The sequence below is a fragment of the Ambystoma mexicanum genome, chromosome 13 (genome assembly GCF_040938575.1).
Source record: "Ambystoma mexicanum isolate Mex_15411 chromosome 13, UKY_AmexF1_1, whole genome shotgun sequence".
Classification (NCBI taxonomy): domain Eukaryota; kingdom Metazoa; phylum Chordata; class Amphibia; order Caudata; family Ambystomatidae; genus Ambystoma; species Ambystoma mexicanum.
Window position 1 is genome coordinate 825,726,178 of NC_090938.1, and position 17,094 is coordinate 825,743,271.

The window sequence follows — 17,094 nt, forward strand, 5'->3', positions numbered from 1 at the left end:
CCGGTTTGAGCCCTGAAGCGACCCCAAGCCTAATTTTTGGATGTTCTAGTAGCTGACAGCTACATCTACACGGAATTATGCCCGAATAGTGCATCGACTCAATTATGGGTTTTCTACGTCGAGTGGAAGCAAGGAGAAGGCCTATTTTGGCTGGGCCTGCTGAATCTATTTGTCCTTTGCCACAATTTTTGGAACAGCTAAAGGCAGAATGCCTTTTTCATCCCCTTCATCATCATCCTGGTGACTCCACCAGCCTTCATCCTCTTCATCATCACAGAGGTGTTGGGAATCACCGCATCCAGAGGTGGTCCATGCTGAGGGTCAATTTGGACTAGGTGTTTGAGTTGCAGCCCCTGGTCAACATTCTGGGGGTGCCTGTGCGCTCAAACTCATGAGTGACACCGAGGATCAGGACGGAGTACACGGTGTGGCGGCGCAGATTCATCCTCGTGCACCAGTGGCCCCGCAGGGTCGACAACCTCCAATGCAGCAACCGGCAGCTCCAGCAGATGGTCAAGCAGCGGTTCTGGCTCTCCAACCCCCAGTTCAACCAGCTGCTGCACCTGGTGTCCAACAAGCGGCGCAGGTACGTGCACATGCTGCCCTGCAGCCCATCCCCGAATTCGATGTGTCGGGCCCGCCATCCAGCTTGGGGCCCAGATGGAGAAGGTGGGTGGAACGCCTGGACATGTATTTCAGGGCTGCACAAGTGGTCGATGACGACACCAGGCTGGCCACGATGTTATACTCGGCAGGGCCCTCTGTCCAGGAGACTTTTGAATCTCTGCCACAAGGGAATGGAACTTATGATCAGGCAAAGGCCGCCCTACAAGCGTACTTTCTGCCCCTTGCCAACGCGGACTATGAGCGATTTGTGATGCTCTCTGCCAAACAAAAAGATGACGAGACTTTGGACACGTTCTATGGGCGCCTGAGGCGTCTGTCGCTCGCCTGTGCCTGGGGCGATGCAGAGGACATGATTAGGACCATGCTTATCCAGGCGTGCTCGTCAGGCAAGCTCAGGCGCCAAGTGCTGAGGGAGCCTGGGATAACGCTCCAGCGCATCCTTGAGCTAGGAAGGTGCCACGAGGTGTCAGAGGCGAGAGCTGCAAGAATGGAGGCCAGGTCACACCCTATCAAAACTGAAGAGATCTGCGCGATGTGGCGAGGGGGAAGGGGTGCCCGGAGATCTGGTGGCGGCACCCGAGACAGAGCCGGGAGGGCAGGCGAAATTTGCCAAAAATGCGGATACGACCTGCCCCACCCAGCGGAATGTCCTGCAGCTGGAAAGACCTGTGGACAGTGCGGGTTGCCAGACCACTTCTCAAGGGTGTGTAGGGCGACTTTGGCCGTATTGGTGCCAAGGGGTCAGGGCCGAACTGTTTCCACTCGCCAAGGTCGGCTGTCCAATGTCGCTCAAGTGGACCAGAGCGAGGAGGAGGCCCAGGTGGAAGAAGTGGAGGAAGAAGACAAAGAGAAAATATTCTTTGTCTCAAGTGTAGAGCTTCTAAGAAGTAGGAACCGACGACAACCAAGGTGCGTGGTTGAAGTGAACCAGTCTCCCGTCCCTGTCCTCGTGGACACAGGGGCGTTGGTAAACGTCATGGCCCGAGAACATTACAATGCCATGTATCAGCCTCCCAGGCTAGTCACACCAAGGGCCCACATCTTTGCGTTCGGTGGTGTGGAACCCATCCCTCTGGATGGGGCCTTTGTAGCAAAAGTGGAACACAATGGCTCTCACATCACAGCACGTTTCTACGTGACCCCAGTGAGTAAGAACACTTTGTTGAGTTGTGCAGCGACGGAGGCTCTCGGCATCGTCAGCTTCGCGTACTCCGTATACCTGGAAGACATTAATGACTTGCTGGAGAAGCATCGTGCCCTGATCCATGGGATCGGGCAGATGGCCGGGGAGCCGGTGCGGCTGCACATTGATGATTTGGTACAGCCGGTGGCCCTCAAACATCGGAGGGTACCTTTCCACCTCCGTGAGCAGGTCGACAAAGAACTGGACAGCCTCGTCGATCTAGACATCATAGAAAAGTTGGAGGGCCCGACATTCTGGATGACTACCCCTATATAACACCCCTCTCTTGGAATCCCCCTGACCCCACTGAGCCAAGAAGTAGTTCTGTTTTGCAAGTTTAAAAGGTTTATTTGATAATTTAAACAATAGATATATATATCACACTTTATAATAAATTAATAATTGAATATCACACTTAATCTGAGCAGTAATCAATAATGGATAGTCCGGCACTAGCACACTTCTTTATAATCAATGATGAGTGGTTATAGGATGGATAAGATAGCAACAATACTTTGATGGTTTCAAATGGACGCAATGTGGAATGAAATGCAGTTCAGAAAATAACTTGATAGGATTTCAGCAAAAGACAATGTAATCACTTTTCTCTGGCAATCCCCTCCCCCCTTTATGCAATGCAAGGAAATGGAAGGAAAGCACACAGTTCTCAGAAATGCAATCAAATGTAATTCAGTTCACCCCAGCAAGCTTAGACTACAGAAGTTTGAAACACAAGCCCAAAATGCTTTTATATGTGATAGCAATATATTGGAAAATGTGCTAAAATGATTTTAATTCCCTCTGGAGGTTCAGGGTGAGTGGTATCTAGTTAATATTAGTCCAGGCTCACTCTAGCAATGATTCAGGGATTGTTCTTAAGAGGCAAACGAATTTTTAGCAAGGAAACTGCTGTTTTCACACGTGGAGAAATTTGCAAATCGCGGTAAATTCACGAGTGCGTTTTTCGCGATTGCGGCAAAAGTGTATGGAATAGGAATGTGGTTCTAGGTTCGTTGAAAAGCCAAGATTCCCAGCTTTCAGAGGAAAGTTACTGCAAGTCTCTAAGACAAACGGTCACGGAGATATGAGCGATATGGTAAAGGTCGTTTTTCAGATTTGAAATTTTAAAGTTCAAAGTGACAAGTGACAGCTAGCAACTAGAAATGACAGGTGACAGCTTTACAAAATGACAGGTGACAGTTAGGAGGCAGTTCTACTTAGATTAAAATAGATTGAATTATATTATTTTAACTAAGAGATTGGTTCTGCACAGTTCTGCTAGGTACTCACAATATATTTAGAAATAGAATGGGCCTCGCCACGGATCTGGTCAGGTTTTAGACTGGACTCTGGTCTGGTCTCGGCACTTCACAGTGATCTGGGTCAGCTCTCTGGTTCTGCTAACAGTGGTCTGGGTCAGCTCTGCTCTCTCTGGGTACAGCACTGCTTCTGGATCTTTCTGCACAGATTTCTCTGGAGATTGATGGATTTGAAGTCTGGATCTCTGGATGTGGTATGGTCCGGCAGCATGCTCCGCAGCAAATGGAATTGAAGGTCCCTATCTGTCCTGACTGTCTGCTTTTATGTGTTTTGAAAATGGGTGGAGAGGCTAGCTTCCTAGGCCCTACCCCTCTCCACTTGTCATTGGCCACTTCCTCCTCTTCCCCTTGATTGGGGGAATGAAATGAAGTGTCATCATGATGAGGTCTGTTTATGGTACAGAGAACCCACCCCTGTCAAATTACACACAATCTATATTTTGACCCAAAAGACATATTTGCACAGGTACACATTTGTTTAAAATTACATGCACCCATCACATATCACAGGAGGTATACCCTGTCCAAATCTGCTCTTCCTGGGAGCTTGCATTCAGAAATGGCAACATTTGCACTTTTTAACTGATTTCTTAATATCGGACATTACCCCAAATTTACACGCAAGTGCGCAAGGAGTATGGACATTAATTGATGAAGTGTCAGATTTTTAACATGCATACATTTTAAGTAATACCCTCTTAACTGCTAGCTTGCCCCCAGATCATACCACCGGTTCTAAAAACCTCTTAAAATGTGGGCAGAAAAATCACAAGAATTATGGTATCATTTAAATAATTTTCACAAGTCCGTACTATGAGTTATTCATCTTTTTCTAAAACCATATTCTGGCTACAGGGGTGTGGTTTCCCCCCAGCACAAGGTTGAATTTCTGGTTTTTCCAGTTCTGCCAAGCCAGCTTGCTCTCACAGGCAGTGCTCCTCCCCTTTCCTTCCAGGAGGAAGCCACTTTTACGGCCCCATAATAAAACATTTGCCTGAGTCAGGACAGGGCTTTGTTCAATTTCCTGCAGAGCCCAGGTAATTCAATCAGGGAAGTGTCATATCTCTTTTGGTGGGAGCAGCAAAAGGCAGATAGGCCTGGGAACACAGCTGTTGTGCAAGTCTCATCTCCTGTCGGGGGTAGCTGGTGGGCAGAATTCAGTTCCTTAAGCCAGGCCCCAGCTAATGTCACTTTTAGTTACCCAGTTTTCTGCATTCAAATAAACTAACCATTTCTTACATATGCAGCTAAAATGCTGATTCTAAGTTTAAAACTATGACATTTAAACAATTGCAACCTATGTGACACTCAAAAGTAGGTCACTCATTTCTTTTAAACATTTAGATTTTTAGTGTCTTTCAGTCCAAATTTACTTAAACTTCTGAAATCCACAGCTCAGCCAGTCTTGTTATAAACCTTCAAGTCACTTCAGAATATAACTTTACATTGTATCCACCTCTCAGTAAGTCTTTCTTTGGCCTGCTTTGGGTTCATTTATTCAGTTTTACACAAAAAAAAAAGTCTGGTGTTGTTTTAAAACGCCGGCTTTCTGATAGTGATAAGTACTGGTAATGCACCCATTTTTGGGATTTAAGAAAATGAATTCCCCACAATTCTAGGTTGCCTTTGGCAATCAGCATTGCCATTCCCAATGGTTTCTGGCTACTGTGTGGGTAGTCCAATGGTGGTTTTAGGCAGTGCCCTTCTGTGCCCATAACATCGGCAAAATGGGTGGCAGCCGATTCTTCATGCACTTCCCGGGGCATTTTCTGGGAATCTCTGGCCATCATGATGTTTTCCATGTCAGTACTGCACAGTTTTGAGGTAGGGCTCGGATGCATGGGTAAAAACATCCCACACCTCCACCCCGAGTCAAGGTACATTACCACATTCACCACACACTGGGGACTATATCGCTACAAGAGGCTGAGCTTTGGGGTGTCCTCGGCGGCGGAAGTATTTCAGAACATCATTCGGGGTGCCCTAGCTGACCTCGAGTGCGTCCTTAACATAAGCGACGACATTCTGGTGTTCGCAAGGACGGAGGTGGACCACCTGAGGCGTTTGGCAAAAACATTCGAGAGGCTGCAGTCGTTGGGACTCACCCTCCACAAGGAGAAGTGCAAGTTTCTGCGCCCCTCCCTGGAGTTCTTCGGGTTCGTGTTCAAGGAGGGGGGGTGTCTCCTGACCCTGAGAAGGTACTGGACATACAGAAGGCACAGTCACCGGAATCTGTGTCGGAAGTGCAAAGCTTTTTGGGCATGGTCACGTACTGTGGGCGGTTCATCAAGAACCTGGCATCCAGGTCTGAGCCTCTCTGGGCCCTGACAAGAAAATACACCATCTGGAATTGGGGTCCACTGGAGCAGGCGGCTTTTGATGATATTAGAAGTGCCCTCACGGCCGAGGACACAATGTCGTTCTTTGATCCTGCACTACCATCGGAGATCATCGTCGACGCCAGCCCATTTGGCCTGGGTGCTGTGTTGACACAGGTTGACCGTGACGGCGGCGTCTGGCCAGTCGCGTATGCCAGCAAAGCGCTGTCAGACGCCGAACAACGTTACTCGCAGATTGAGCGCGAGGCGCTGGCGGTGCTGTGGGGATGCCTCCACTTCCGGCTCTATGTACTCGGACGCCCGGTGACGGTGGTTACTGACCATAAACCACTGCTGCCCATCCTAGCAGGGTCGTCATCCAAGCCGCCAGCACGCATTGAGAGGTGGATGCTGGCTCTTTTGGAGTATGGGGTGACCCTGGTTTACCGGCCAGGGGCAAATAACGCAGCTGACTACCTATCCAGACACCCCGGAGCGCCTGGAGAAGGAGACCGTGACACCTGTAAGCAAGAAGCTGAGGAGCATGTCCAAGTCATGGTGGAAGCAGCCATGCCGAATGCCATGCCTCTCCAGGAGTTGGAGGCTGCGGCGGCACAGGATGAGTGCTTCAAGGTGTTGAGGCAGTCCATGCAGCAAGGCTCCTGGAAGTCAGCGCTCGAGGCCCTGGCGGGGCGCACTCAGGAGGCCCGGACTGGTTTAGAGCAACTATGGAAGGTCCGCGAAGAACTGTCTTTCTCAACATCGGGCCTGCTACTTCGGGGTGATCGGATTGTAGTTCCCCAGTCAAAGGTGGGTGAGGTGATCGCACTGGCACACCGGGGCCATCAAGGGGCCGCCAAGACCAAGGCCCACCTCCGGATGAAGGTGTGGTTCCCAGAGCTGGAACGCAAGGTGGATGACTTTGTGGCGGCTTGTGTCTGGTGCCAGGCAGCATCGCCCTTACAGCGGGAGCTGGTCATCGAGGCGATGCCAAGGGGGACCCATCCGTGGGAGGTGGTTCATGCCGACTTTGGGTCCACCACCATGGGCACCCACTTCCTGGTCCTGGTGGACGAGTACTCCAGGTACCCCGAGGTGGAGTTCGTGGAGTCCGTGGCGTTTGAGCATGTGGTGGTGACTGTGGAAAAGTTGTTTGCGGCTCACGGGTTTCCACACACGCTGTGCTCGGACAACGGTGCGCCATTCCAGGGTGAACGGTTTGCTGAACTGATGGTGAGCTGTGGGGTGGTGCACCGGAAGATCATGCCTCTCTGGCCTCGAGCGAATGGGGAGGCGGAACGTCTGATGAGGACCCTCAATAAGACATTTAGGATTGCCCAAGGACAGGGGCAGTCCCTACAGAGAGCCCTGTACCAATTCTTGAGAGTATACCGCACCACGCCCCATGCGTCCATGGGGTTGGCCCCGGCAGAGGCGATGTTCAGAAGGTGTCCGCGAGGATTGTTGCCAGAGGTCGGAGAACGAGAGCCTGCGGTGATCGACGACCAACGAGTCGAAATGGACCGGCGAGTGAGAATTGAGCAAGAGAACGTGCGGAGGGGGCTTCGCCCACAACAGCTGGAGCCGGGCGATGAGGTTCTCATTCGAAATTGACATCCGCATGGGAAGCTCTCCCTGCCGTATGAGCCTGTGCCACTGGACATCGTGGCGGTCCGGGGCTCCATGGTGACTGCGTCAGATGGACGGTCGGAAGTAACTCACAATGTAAGCTTCTTCAAAAAGCTCAGAGATCCTAGAACTGACCCACCTCCTGATCCGGACCTGGAAGGAGTCCTGGAGGACAAGGGAGACCCACCCTGCATGCCGGAGTCCCCAGCTCGGGGCCCGTCGGTGGACAGATCACCCGCGCCGGAGGCGAGCCATAGGTACCCCCAGAGGGCTGGGCGAGGGAAACCTGCTCTCCTCACCGATTACGTGCTGGGACAATTGGCTGATGATCCGGAGGGTGAAAATGCTAGGTAAGGGGACCCGGGTGGATGCCAATAAAGGGGTGTTCATGGCATAGGGATTTGTGACTTGTTCTAGTTGCAATGTTGTTTGGTTTGCAGTGCATAGTTGAATGGTAATTGTTGGTTCTCACCGAAAAAGGAGGAGTGTGGCGCCGCCCGATGACGGGCGCGCACGCGGCGGCGTGACGTTGCACGCCATCGCGTGCAGTACAAATAAACGGGGCGTTTCCCGCCCGCATTAGAGCGACCGGGAAGCCCGAACCAAGACGGACGTGTGCGTCTCAGTCCTTGGTGCCGGGGCTTGCGGCGATGCGCGCGGGGGGCGCCAGTCACCCCCAACAGAGCTTACAGATCTAATACGATAATTTATTGTACTTATTTTGGTGAAATCTCTATATCTAGGGCATCTTGATCTTACTCTTCCAAATGTGTGTTCCCAAAAGACCCAGCCTAAGGGAACAGTAGTGCAAACAACGTTCTACCAGGCTACTATATCACCCAGTGTAGTTCTCCCCGTTCCTACGTTCTAGCCAATAACATTAGCAAAGGTGTGTCAGCATGTGACGATAGCGAGGCGGCTGCCAGAATGCTTTCACAGGGCGCTAAAAGAATATATAACTACCTACCTCCTTTTGTGTTCATTCTCTGGCATCAGTTGAAACGGGGTGTTGTAGAAATATATGTCACACACATCGGGAATCCCTCTCGTCTATGTTGGGATTCTCAGTTTAAATGCACCTGCTCTGATGCACTGCGACATGCTAATGGAAACAGAAATGGGACCGGTGGTATTATTTACTTGGCAAATGGTAGTCGCTGGCAACAATATTTTATATTTGTTGCAACGCATAAATACTTCATAGTACATCTCATGGCCATTTGCTTATTAGAGCTACGGGTATACCGTTTAACTACTTGGATGAAAAGCTGCTGCAATACATGCTGTACCTCTATACACATAGAGAGAGGACAGGGATCACTGTGTGCCACGTAACAACTGTTGATTCCCACTCTAGAGCTGTGGACTTTGTAGTTCTGTATATCGCATTGCAATTTAGATGTTACATAGCTCTATCCATTATGTAAACATGTATGCTAAGTCCTTACGCGTTATTCAGCGTATCAGTGTTCTACTAGAAACAATAATCATTACAAGCCTTTCTATGGAATACACACATCTCTGTGTAATCGTGTGACCAATAATACCATTGTGTCCTATATTCTTATTTCTGGGATTTTGACAAAACCTAAGTATTTACGTAATTAACATCAAAGCACCTATTGGTGCAGCTACTATCAGCTCTACTTTGCGCTTGTCCACATTATATTGACGAACACTTGCATCATGTGTGCATTGTTTCCATTCGAATAACACGGAGCAATAGTATAATGGGCACATCTCAATCATTTTAAGAGATTAGCTTACTCCGTAGACATAAAGTAGTACACAAGAATATTTTAGTGCTCATATTTCACTTACCAGGTGTCGCTGTTGGATATTTTACTCATTTCCTAGCTTTCCTATGGATTGAGGCAGCGCCAGCTCTGCGTTATGTCACTCATGGGTACATGAGGAGTCACAGAGGCTTCAAAATCTGGGTAGTTTGGGGTTAGGAGAACACAGATTGTTTGTAAACACTGAGATATTTCTGTCCTGACGAAGGCCTGTTTGAAATTGACAGAGGAAGCCCACCCGGGATGTGGTCTACCTTTAAATGTTTAGGCCGAAACGAAGTGCGTCGACACAGCAACAATTGTTTCAATCCTGCAATCAGCAGTGACTGGGATAATGTACAATGACATATCCCACAGGGAGTAACAAAACAAGAGATAAGCAGAGAGACAGCAGTATAAGGCGTAGTGACCTAGAAGTGGATAATTTAGTTAACGTCATAATTAACAAAATGCTATACGTGATCAGAAGGCCAAAAGAAAGCATTGAGATTCGGTTTTTCTTGTTAAACAGCTCTGCATGCAGACGTGCAGATACCAAGTGAACTTCTGTTAACCTTTTTTTGCCGGGTAACATGCGAACCTGTGGTCTAATAATTAAGCCACGTTGTTTGGTGGTGTATACTCACCCAATAGGAATGTGTTTAATGAATGTTTAATTGACTTTTGTGACTCTGGACTATACGAGACAACACATAACCCTTTTTTAATATCATTACATTCTCCAGCAGAGAGACATGAGACTAATCAATATAAATGTATTTTATTTATTTATTTTTTGGATTTGTAAAGCGCACTAACAGCGCATAGGCACCGAGACGCTGTTGCAGGAAAGTGTCTTAGTTACAGGAAGATTACTTTGCTCATGGTTACAGTGAGCGTGTTGCCCAGCAGCTCATGTTTAGTAGGATACAGGTAGTATGTGGTTACAGGTTTGGTAAATCAAACAGTAATAATGAAAGGTACATCACATCAAGAGTGGAGCCATGCAGCCTAAGTAGAAGCACATTATACAAACAGCATGTTTTTTATCGCTTTCCGGAACGGTATATGCAACTCAATACCTCTGTGGGCTGGTAATGTGTTCCAGTGGGTAGCGGCCAAAACGGGGAAACTGGCACCTCGCTTGGTGCCAGTAGATTTGCTTGGTGTAGGCCATTGTTGTGGGTCTGACTAATGTTGGTTTGGCGATTTTCTGTGATAGGTAGAGGGGGGCTATGTTGTGGACACATTTATGCATAAGGGCAAGAGTCTTAAAGACAATTCACTCTTTGATGGGGAGCCAGTGAACCTGCTTCTTGGTCTCTGAAATATGGTCCCTTTTGGAGATGCCTGTGGCAGCCCTGAGGGCATTATTTTGTACAGTTTTAAGTTTATTGATGTTTTTCACAGACGTCCCTGCTAAGAGGGCATTGCAATAGTCCAGCCAAGACTCAATTAGTGCTCTTGCTATGGTGAGGCAATTCTGGTCTGACAGAAAGGGTCTAGCTGTGTTGAGCAGTTTGGAATGGTAGGCTGCTGCGGATGCGATGGCACTGACCTGCCTGTCCATTGAGAGGTTGGAGTCCAAATAGTCACCCAGGGTCTTGACAACTTGAGATACCTGGATTGGCATGTTGTCAATCGTGAAGGAGTTGTATTGTTTATCCAGTTTTTTGAGGGTTGCAAGTGAGCCAATTAGCAGAAGTTTGTTTTTTTCACCATTAAGGCACAACCAGTTTTCTGCCATCCAAGTTTCGGTAGTGGAGTAAATGGAGTTGAGGGTTTCCATATCAGACTCGTAGTCACCAGTGAGGGGGGTGAGGACCTGCGTATCAACAGCATAGATGATACCCAGCAAGTCCATAATATTGAACAGTGGCTTTGTGAACAAGTTGTAGAGGGTAGGTGGGATTCGAGAGCCCTGAGGGACTCCCCATTTAATGATGCTCGGGTAGGCACAGGCTGAGTCAGAGAAAACCTTCACAACCCTTTCCTGGAGAAACAAGGTGATCTAAACTGTGGCATCGGGGGAAAAATTGGCAGCTGAAGAAAGATGGTGGCAGAGAGCATTATGGTCCACCAAATCAAAAGCCGCAGAGAGATCAAGGAGCAGGAGGAGTGCAGGTTTGCAAGCATCTCTGAAATTGTCCATTTGTTTTTTGAGGTCTACCAGTGCAGGTTCGGTCCCATGTCTGGGATGGAAGCCTGACTGCCGGAGGCCGAGAATGTTGTTAGCCTTGAGGAATTTTTGTATTTGTTGGTAGGCTGCCATGTTCAGGATTTTTAATATAAAGGGGACTGTGGTAATAGGTCTGTAATTCCCTGCGACAGTTGGGTCAAGCCCAGGTTTCTTAAGGAGAGGGTGTGCCCACGCTTCCTTGAGGCCAGTTGGGACATGGCCTGTTTTGAAGGATGCTTTGATAAAGGCCATGAGGAAAGGGGCAAGGGATGGGGCACAATCTTTGATTAGTTGAGCCTGGCAGGCTTCCCCTTTGCAATGGGAAGGTTTAATAGATTTAAGGAGTATGATGACTTCTTGTTCAGTCATTTCCTTGAAGGCGAAAGGGGGGAGTCACCTATGGTGCTACTGTGTGGGTTGGATATTTGGGGGCTAAGTGTCTGTTGATGGGCGAGGATTTTGTTTTGGAGAGTGTTAAGCTTATCAAGCATAGCCGATTGGATATTATTACACCAGTCTTCGTCTGTATGGAGGGTCGGTGGGGGTGGATTGGGAGTTTCCAACTCTCTGAAGATGGCAAAAATCTCTTTGGTCTCTGATTTGGCATTTGCTATTCTAGTGTTGAAAGAGGTGGCTTTAGCTTTAATTATGGCGGCTTTGTACTCTTTGGAGATAATCTTAAATGCTAGCTTGGAGGAGACATTACGGTTAGCTTTCCAGGAAGTGAGTCTTACCCTTTTCCTGGAAAGAAGCTCTTGGGAGAACCAGGCATTTGAATGCTTGGTGCGCTTAGCTTTCCTTGAGTTAAGTGGGGCGATGGCATGGACCGCTTGGGTGATGATGGAATTGAAAGCATTAGGCAGAGTATCTGGGTCATTGGAGAAAGGGGGCTGAAGGGCAGGCACCAAAAGATAAGGTTTAGATTTTCTTTGGTTAGCTGACGAGAATGTCTGGTGAGTGCTACAGGGAGGGGAGTCCCTCTTTTAGGGGACCCCTTGGTGGTGTTAAGATTGAATGGAATGGAATGGTGATCCGACCAGGGAATAGGGGAAATGTCTGTGACCCTTAGAGGGCAGTTATGGTGGGCCACCCAGTCAAGGGTGCATCCTTTAATGTGAGTAGGCTCTGTGATGGCCTGTATGAACCCTATGGTGGCTAGGGCTTTGTTAAGGGAAGTTGCTTGGGAGTCTTTAGGGTCATTAAGGCCTAGGTTAAGATTTCCCAGGAGGATAGATTTTGTGGACTTCTTTAGGTTATCAGAGAGGGTGTGAAGGAGGGCATCTTGGAAGTCTGAAACTGGCCCTGATGGTCGGCAGACAACATGTAAGTCAATGGTACAGTTATCAGAGGAGTCGACTTTCAGAAGATCACTGTTGCAGCCAAGTTCCCCTTCAACCCTTCAGATCGGGATAGTGTCTTTGGCTATGAGAGCTACCCCTCCACCTTTCTGGAGTGGGCAGTATTGCCTAAAATAGTGTAACCGGATGGGATGGCAAGGCCAGGGCTGGGCCAGACGCCTTGTTAAGCCAGGTTTCAGTAATTCAAGAGATCATGGTTACAGGTGGTGATCAGGTCCCGAACGTCCAAGGCATTGGCTGGGAGAGAGCTTGCATTGATAAGGGTGCAACTAAGAGGAGCAGTAGGTAGTGCCTTATGGATGACGGTGCGAGTAGGTATGGAATCCTGCATGGGAGTGGTATCCTGGGTAGTAGCGGGTGCTGGCAAGGTAGTCATGGTGGCAGGTGATGACGAATGCGTATTCCTGGTGGCGTCCTGGGCATATTCATCAGAAGGCAGGGTAGTGTTGCCTGAAGGTATTGGGACAAGTACAGTCAGTGCAGCAATATCAGCACTATTTGGTACAGAGAGCACAGAGATGGCAGCAAATGGCGCAAGCCATACACAATTGGCAACATTTGGCGCAGGTAATGCAGAGTTGGCAGCATTTGGCACAAGTAATGCAGAGTTTGGAACATTTGGCACCGGCAATACAGAGTAGGTAGCAACGCGTGTTTTTGATAAAGGAGTAGAAGAAAAGTACACTTTTGTTGGGACCTTGTGGGGTGTGTTTAACGGTTGACATTATAGCTGACCGAATGTTCAGTCAGGGCGGGGCCTGAGCACTAAAATACAGGAGAAGGAGGAAGTCTGTGATCTTTGTTTCTTTGACTGTGTGATTACCCTTGTGATGTCACAGAACCCTCGATAGACAATAAAATAAGGGTTTGACCTACCGTATACACCCTTATGAGTTCCTACAGGGGGCAGGCCGTCCTCAAGCAGTCCTCCTCAGCACCCCTTAGCAGCACTGGCCCTTGGCCCCCTTCCTGGACTGGCCTGAAGCTGGTTCATCCATCCATCCATCGCACTATTTCCCTTTCCCCTTTACACTTGTCCTCAGTGGCTCCCCTTAGCACTTGCTCTGCCACCTGGGCCACCGCCTCCTTGCCTTTCCCCCTCCCCCATTGTCCCTCCATCTAGACCACCCTCCCTGTCCTGCACCCCCCCCCCCTGCACTATCGTTCACTGCACTTGCACGGTCAGAATGCTACAAGGCCTAGTATGATGTTACTGCTGTTTTTCATTTTTCCCTCTGTAACCCCTCCTCCCCCCATGTTTTGTCTTGTGATGCCATTAATATAGGCGACGTACAAATGTCCAGCAAATAAATGAATACATTAAGTGAGGAGTGATTATTGCTCATTGAAAACTTTTCCCAATACCTCACCATGACAACATGCAACTCAAATTGCCCCATCACAAGAGAATATTTAATGAAATGTAACTTTCACAAGTTGTTATTTGTTCAATATTCTCTGAAACTATCGGGTGTTGCCATGAAAGTGTCATCGCAGCCATCAGTTTACTTTGGTGCTTCTACTCTCCCTACTTTCTTCTGCACTCTGGACCTCGTTACGATGTAGGTGATAAACGCAATGCTAAATCCACGGCACAGAATCACTGCTACTGCCATGGCGTCTGGCGGAAGTAGCGCCAAGATACAAGGCCTCCAGTGTGTGTCCGAACCTTCGGTGGTAACAGCAACTCGGTCCCATGGAATGAGTGCTGAGAACCAATAGCGATCAGTAATTCCTCCACTTTCATCTAAATAACTTTACTGCTGCAAAAGGAGAGCAATTACCAATCCATCATTCCACCAGCAGAGATAGCACTGGGCGCAACTGGTGTCATTCAGCAAACATGCCCAGCAGCGGCCATCTTTCAAAATCCAATCCATTCAAAAATCCCCCATTTCCTGCTGCCATCCGAGACCACTAGTTTCCCTAACAAGCCCGGGAAACAGGGCAAAGGGAAGGTGCCTGAAATGCTAGCGCAGAAGCCAAAACTCAGCCAGGCACAGGGCCAGGCTTTTGTTGATGAGGTGGTCAAGCAGGCTTGGAGTGGCGCTATGTGGAGTGCAGCACAGGAACACAACTGTCCAGTGGAAGAACAACATCTGGGCAGAAATAAGAGATAAGGTGGTAGCTGTGAGCATTCCACCCCAGGACATTGCAGACTGTCCTAAGGGGTGGAACGCGATGATGGCCGGGGTGTGCAGTTCAATATCCAACCACCAGCAAGAGGCTGCTGTCACAGGAGGGGCCACATCCTGGGAGGACCGGGCTAGCAGTATCCTGCACATGGCTGACCTGTAGCCTATCAGAGGAGCAGAGCGTGGAGCAGGCAGTCAACCTGAGCCTGGTGACGCATGAGCAAAGCGTCAACTCTGTGATCTGAATGCATATTCTGCCGTCCTGCCCAGAGGCATGCGCCAGGCTGTGGAGTCAGACGGCCACAATGGCCAAGCTGAGCCAGGGCAAGTGCATGCCCGTGACACCCAGGGTGGGCCCCCATATCACAACACCACTGATGACAGAAATGTACCACAGCAGCGATACAATTGGGTCCTCATGCCGTCATGGATTCAGATGGACAACTGGCAATCCCTGCCACCACAAGCAAACCATGAGCTCCCCGCAGGGGAAGCATCTCAGCTAATATCTAAGAAGATCCATGGAAGTGGCACATGAGCCACGAATCTGCAGTAGAATTGGCAGCCGAAGTAATTATGCATCCGTGTCCTCACCCCAAACATGCAGACAGGCCACGTGCCAGGCACGCTGACACCACGGAGCCAACTACATGGTGCACATGCCAGCAAAACACAGAGATACCACACTCCCTTGTGAAACCTACCATGGAGTGTGCACACCAGAGGGTACACATGCCAATTTCTGGGTAGTGTCCCCCCTTCACGTCAACCCATCACTTACCAAATGGCCCCCAAAATGCGTGAGAGTCATTCTCAGCATCACACCAGTCACCAGGATGACTGATTGCATGCCACTCATCCCCAAACAGGTTCCCAGGCTACCCGGGGAGAGGAAGCAGGGCCCAGCATGCCTGGGTCAACAGAACCTGCCACTGCCACCACTCAGGCACCCACGCCACCCTCCAGCATTGTAGCCAGCAACCCTGTTCTCCACAGTCAGGGTGCCCACCTGAAGACCGCCCTCAGCAGAACACCCACCACCAGTACCTACAATGCAGCTTCACCTTGCAAGCCAGACTGCGCTCACCCCAGCCATTGTGGCTACTGACACCACCACCAACACTGTTCCTGTTGCAGCCGCTTGACCTGCCACCCCTGACACCACCATGCTGCAGGCCCCTGGATGTTGTGTAGTGAAATCTCCCATGTGTATCGCCCCTTTAAGGGGTCGGGTCCCTCCCCCATGTATTGCCCTCTTAAGATGGGCCATGATGTCGTCATGGCCCAAGCGAATAAAAGGGACTCCTGCAGGCACGTGCGGGACACGGCTGCAGACACCATGACTAAGTAACCTGTGTGTGTATTGGTTATTGTGGCCTGCAGGCCCGTCCTGAATACAAGGGGCCTGCAGGCCACGCATCATGGGGTCTCCCACACGGCCAGCCAGACGAGCCTGCCAGAGTCAGCAAGGTGAGCCTTGCCACCTACTGAGGCACTGTCGCCTCCCCAGTGCTGATGTCCCATAGCACTGCAAGGGGGGGCTGGTACGATGTCCCATGGCCAGCTCCACCCCATAACACTGTAGAGACCAGTCAGCCATCGGACAATACACCAGACACCCGTGGCGTTACACTGCAGACCGCTGTCCCAGCTGAAAATGTGAAGAGTCTGCAGCCCCACCAAGCCCCCTTCACACTTGCTCCCTCAATACAGTACCACCAGCAGCACAACAGTAACGCACACACTGGTGATGCCATTGCATTTGTGAATGGAGGTGGGTTGGGGGCACGAAACTGTGCAGCACTCATAGCACTGTCCACACCGCTGAAAGTGTGCAGAAGTACACACTTGGAGGGATCTGGTCCATGCTGCGCAACATCAAGCAGTGTCAGGAGTACATTGAAAACATAATGGAACAGAAGCTGCAACACCTGCATGCAATTAGGGATACTGTGCAGGGATCATAGCGATGCATGGCAGGGCGGTGGACTGGCAGTGACGCCACCTCACTGAGGCAAACATAGTATACACCAAGACAATGCAGGGCGGTGGACTGGCAGTGACGCCACCTCACTGAGGCAAACATAGTATACACCAAGACAATGCAGGGCGGTGGACTGGCAGTGACGCCACCTCACTGAGGCAAACATAGTATACACCAAGACAATGCAGGGCGATGGACAGGCAGTGACGCCACCTCACTGTAGTAACAGCATTAAATACGGTGCAAGGCCGCAGGGTGTGAGAACTGAACGAGGCAAAAATAGTATACACCAAGACAATGCAGAGGACATTGTTCCTGACAATGTACCATATCCAGGGCCTGGATTCGGAAAGTTCCACTTCTGGCACCCCCGCAGCCTGCTCACTGCCAGGGAGCACCCGTTGTCAGTCCCATTGCTCAGCCCCCCACTTACTAGCTGAGCAATCTGCCGTGGGAAAAGAAACACGTCAATAAGTGTGGTGGTGCTGGGGATGAGAGTGCAGAGAGGAACAAGGTGTTGGGGAGGGCATGGATATTGGAGATGAGGCATGAGTGGGCGGAAGGCTTTAGGGGATTAGGGTGGCAGG